The sequence below is a fragment of the Hyaena hyaena genome, unplaced genomic scaffold, assembly GCF_003009895.1.
Source record: "Hyaena hyaena isolate Hyena2069 unplaced genomic scaffold, ASM300989v1 scaffold_202, whole genome shotgun sequence".
NCBI lineage: Eukaryota > Metazoa > Chordata > Mammalia > Carnivora > Hyaenidae > Hyaena > Hyaena hyaena.
Genome location: NW_024080832.1, coordinates 2,372,530 through 2,377,466, shown reverse-complemented (window position 1 = coordinate 2,377,466; position 4,937 = coordinate 2,372,530). Strand labels below are relative to the sequence as shown.

Sequence of the window (4,937 nt, the reverse complement as noted above, 5' to 3'; positions counted from 1 at the left end):
GGAGAAACGGGCACCCTCCTGCACTGTTGGTGGGAATGTAAACTGGTACAGCCCCTCTGGAAAACAGTGTGGAGGTTCCTCAGGAAACTAACAATAGAACTCCCTTATGACCCAGCAATAGCACTGCTAGGAATTTACCCAAGGGATACAGAAATGCTGAGGCATAGGAGCACATGTACCCCAATGTTCATAGCAGCACTCTCCACAATAGCTAAAACATGGAAAGAGCCTAAGTGTCCATCAACAGACGAATGGATCAAGAAGATGTGGTTTATCTATACCATGGAATACTACATGGCAATGAGAAACAATGAAATCTGGCCATGTGTAGCAACATGGATGGACCTTGAGGGTGTTATGCTGAGCGAAATAAGTCAGGCAGAGAAGGACAAATACCATATGTTTGCACGTATAGGAGGATTAGGAGGAACTTGACGGAGGACCAAGGGGGAGAAGAAGGGCGGAAATGGTGGGGGAAAGGGAGAGAGGCAAACCATGAGAGACTCTTGAATGCTGACAAAAACTGAGGACTGATGGATGTGGGGGGGAGGGGGGGATGGGCATGAAGGAGGGCACTTTGGGGATGAGCACTGAGTGATATGTAAAAACTAATTTGACAATAAACTAATTGTAAAAAAAAAAAAAAATTAGTATGACATTTTTTTCTCTCTTAAATGGTCACATACACACAGACACAGGCACACTTATTTCAGGGAGTTCAGAGTTAAGAAGGGTGAGGGGTCAGAACAGAGGGTGACCACATGCCCACTGTGACACACAGACACACCACAAAATCCCCATGGGCACACATGGACACATCACACTCTTACTGGAAACACTCTCAAAGGGACCCTCCTCACCTGTACTGGATCAAGACACTGCATGGTAGTGCTGGCAGTCTTGTCTCTCTCTCTCTCTGTCTCTCTGTCTCTCTCAGGCTCTCTCTGTCTCTCTCACATCCACACACTGCCACAAAAACACATGCACACACACACACACACACCATCCTCCACCAGCCCAGCAGCATTTACCTCACTCTACACAGTGAAGGTCTCAACAACCCCTTGATTGTGTCTGCAGAAACTGTCCACTTCTGCCCGGGACTGCTCCATGAGGTCCTTCGGCTGATTCCAGTGCTCAGTGTCGGCCTTCCCAGCTCAGTCACTGCCTGGTACTCCCCAACGTCACTGTCAAAGCACATATTCTCGTCTCGGTTAGAGATGTATCTGACCAACAGCCGCTCCCACTCTTTCCACTGGAGTAATTATACTAGGCCTTAAATTGCTCCATGTAATGTGCTGTGGGGACAGAACGATACGGTCACCTCAAGAACTGCTGGAAGACACTGACGGTGGTACGCCTCGGGAGCTCCACCAGCACCCCTCCCCCAAACCACCAGCTCCCACGGCTCTTCTCTCCTCTGCCAGTAGGGAGTGGGGAGAACTGACCCCTCTCCTGGGAGCCTCTCATGGTCACCGGGTCCCAGGCTCAGAGGTCCTCCTCCTCCTGGACGCCTTCTCCTGAAAGACAACCACCTCCCTCATCACCTCTCATAGCCCTTTACAGGGCCTGAAACATGTCTCACCTGCTTCCTTCCTTCCCCACGCCAACCCAACACTTGGTCTGGGCTGTGCTGGCTGAGACCCCTGTGTCCCTGAGAATCCAGATAAGGGAAAGTGATGTGTCCACTTCACTTGGCGAGTTTAAAATTTAGGGAAAGTGGTGGACAAAACCCAACCAGGCAAGACTTTATACGGAGGTGAGAAATGTTTTAAGACCAGTGTGCTTTTCTAGAGCAGAGGATAATTGGATGATCTGAATTTCCTTAGTGTGCCCGAGAGGTGGCCTCAAGGGTGATGTTTAGATGTAACATGAAGACGTAAGTAGATGTGAACTAGAGGGTGTGTGGGGGGGGCGGGGGGGGGGCGGGAAGGGAGTCACATTTCAGGTCAACGTAACGTAGCTATGCAAAACCTTGAAGGAATTGGTGGACTTCCTCACAAAACCAAAGGAACAGTTCGCCTAACCACAGACAGTGAGAAGGAAAGGGAAGTTTAATGTTTATTTATTTTTGAGAGAGAGAGGGACACAGAGTGTGAGCAGGAGAGGGTTAGAGAGAGAGGGGAACACAGAATCCAAAGCAGGCTCCAGGCTCTGAGCTGTTAGCACAGATCCTGACACAGGGCTTGAACCCATGAACTGTGACCATGACCAGAGAAAGGTTGGCTGCTTACCCAACTGAGCCACCCAGGCGTCCCAAGGAGAGGGAAGTTTAGACTAGAGAAATCACATGGAACTGGCACTAAAAGCCTGTGGATGGTGGCAGCATTTGACTTTTATATTAAATTCAATGGGATATGACTGAAGACTCTTCAGGAGATTAAAGCCATGATTGAAATACAGTTCCTCTGTGTTGTAAGTGAGAAAAAAATACCTCTGTGTTAAAAGTGAGACATGTAAAAGGGACCATCTGATATTATCAGAATAGAATATAGAATTACGGCAAAAGTTTGATATATTTTACTGAAAAATACTTGTGGCAGTCACAATTTATGACTTATAAAGAAAAGCAAGTTGTTGACAATAACAGAGATGCTGGTAATCAAGAAATCATGAAATATTGAAGAACACTGCATAAGGCAAAAAATAAAAACGAAAGTTCTTGGCTTGATTGATGGACGGGTTCAACAAGAAATTGGCGAATTTATACAACTTTCTAATTTCTTATTTTTGTATTTAAACTAACTAAAATAAATGACAAAGACTTGAGTTGGAAGGTGAGTGTGTGTATGAAGTGTGAGTCTAGAATTTTTAGAAGCAGCCCAGTATAAGCCAGTGTTTTCAACCCCAGCACTGTTAACATTTGGGAAGTTTATTTCTTTGTTTGTTTGTTTGAAACCATACCCAGTATATTTTCCAACCACAATAGTACAGAACTAAAGATCAACAATAAAACAAACCTGGAAAACCTACAATGTAAATATTCAGTATTTATATGTAAATATTAAACAACACAGTACTGCACCAGCAACTGGCCAAATAAGAAAACAAACAGCAAATCAAAATTTGTCTCAAAACAAAAGAAAAACAAACACAAGTGAAATTTATGCTATAAATGTTTGTATTAAGAAAAAAAGTTTAGGGCTCTCCTCCAGTCACCCAAGATGCTATAGGAAAGGAGGTTAAGGGAGGAAAAGTAGCCTCAGTCCCTGCTGTCCTGAAGAAGCAGAGGCCCAGAAGGTGACCAAGAAAAGGCCCAAGAATTTTGCCATTGGACAGGAAATGCAGCCCAAAAGTATCTCATTCCATTTGTCAAATGGCCCCGCTATCTCCAGCTGCAGCAGCAAAGGCCTATTCTCCATAAACACCAACAAGTGCCTCCCACAATTAACCAGTTCAGCCAGGCCTTGGACCATCAAACAACCACTCCACTGCTGAAGCCGGCCCACAGATACAGACCAGAGACCAAGCAAGAGAAGAAGCAGAGATTGTTGACATGGGCTGAGGAGAAAGCTACCGGCAAAAGAGATGTCCCCACTGAGAGGCTCTCTATCCATTGAGCTGGGCTTAATACTGTCACCACTTGGTGGAAAAAGCAAGAAGCCTCTGCTGGTAGTGATTGAACGTGATGTGGATCCCATAGACCTGGTTGTCTTCCTGCCTGCCCTGTGACATAAGGTGGGGGTTGGGGCATCAGGTTCTCAGGAAGACCTGCCCCACTGTTGCCTTCACAGTTTAACTTGGAAGACAAAGGAGCTCTGGTTAAGCTGATGGAAGCCTTCAAGACCAATTACAAGGACAGGAATGATGAGATGCACCATCACTGGGGAGGCAACATCGTGGGCCCATAGTCAGTAGCTCGCATTGCAAGGTGAAAAGGCAAAGGCTAAGACACTGACCACCAAACTGGGATAAGTGTGGACTGTTAAAAAAATTTTTTACAGGTATTTCTATTTTTGAGAGACAGAGGGAGGCAGAGAATGAGTGGGAGGGACAGAGAGAGAAAGAGACACAGAATCCAAATCAGACTCCAAGCTCTGAGCAAACTGTCAGCAGAGAGCCCAACACGGGGCTGGAACCCACAAACCATGAGATCATGGCCTGAGCCAAAGTCTGACTCAACCAACTGAGCCACTCAATTTCCCCAAGTATGCACTGTTTAAAAGTAATAAAAAGTTCTTTTTCAGGCTGTGTCAAAGGAAGGAAGGAAGGAAGGAAGGAAGGAAGGAAGGAAGGAAGGAAGGAAGGAAGGAAGGAAGGAAGAAAGAAAGAAAGAAAAAAGAAAGGAAGGAAGAAAGAAAGAGAAAAAGGAAAGAAATATTCAAATAAACAGCATTATACCACAGGGAAATTGAAAAAGAAGAAACTTGAGGAAATTTAGTAGAGGAAGGAAATAACAAAGAAAAATCAGAAATTGAAATAGAGACCAGAATTAACAATAACATAACATTGAAAGCAATGACCAGTTGTTCAAAAAACCAAAAACAAAATAAATAATGCTTTAACTTCATTAACGAAGAAGAAGAAGAATGAGGAGGAGGAGGAGGAGGAGGAGGAGGAGGAGGAGGAGAGAAAACTCAAAACCAAATGACAAACGGAAGAGAAAACCATATAACTGCTAAACAGCTATTGATGTTTTGAACAAGATAATGACCGTAGGAAGGCTGTTCGGCACATGGTAGGATGCCTATCAGCATCGCTAGCCTCTACCCACTAGGTATCAGATGAAACCCTTGTTATGCAAACCAAAAAGTGGCTCCTGACATTGCCAAATTCCCCCAATGAGGATGGTGTGTGGCAAATCTGTCCCTGGGTAAGAACCACTCTTATACCATCTGAAATATATGTGGTGAAAAGGTGCTGTTAATTATGAAGCAACTGAGTATCACATTGAAAAATGTGCCAATATCATATCTGATAAAAACTTTATACTGAGG

The 4,937-nt window shown here is 44.6% G+C and overlaps 1 pseudogene; it reads left to right on the top strand.

Moving 5' to 3' along the window:
* The first annotated feature begins 1,965 nt into the window (after nt 1–1,965).
* On the top strand, nt 1,966–3,915 carry LOC120238175 (annotated as a pseudogene).
* The last annotated feature ends 1,022 nt before the right edge of the window (nt 3,916–4,937 follow it).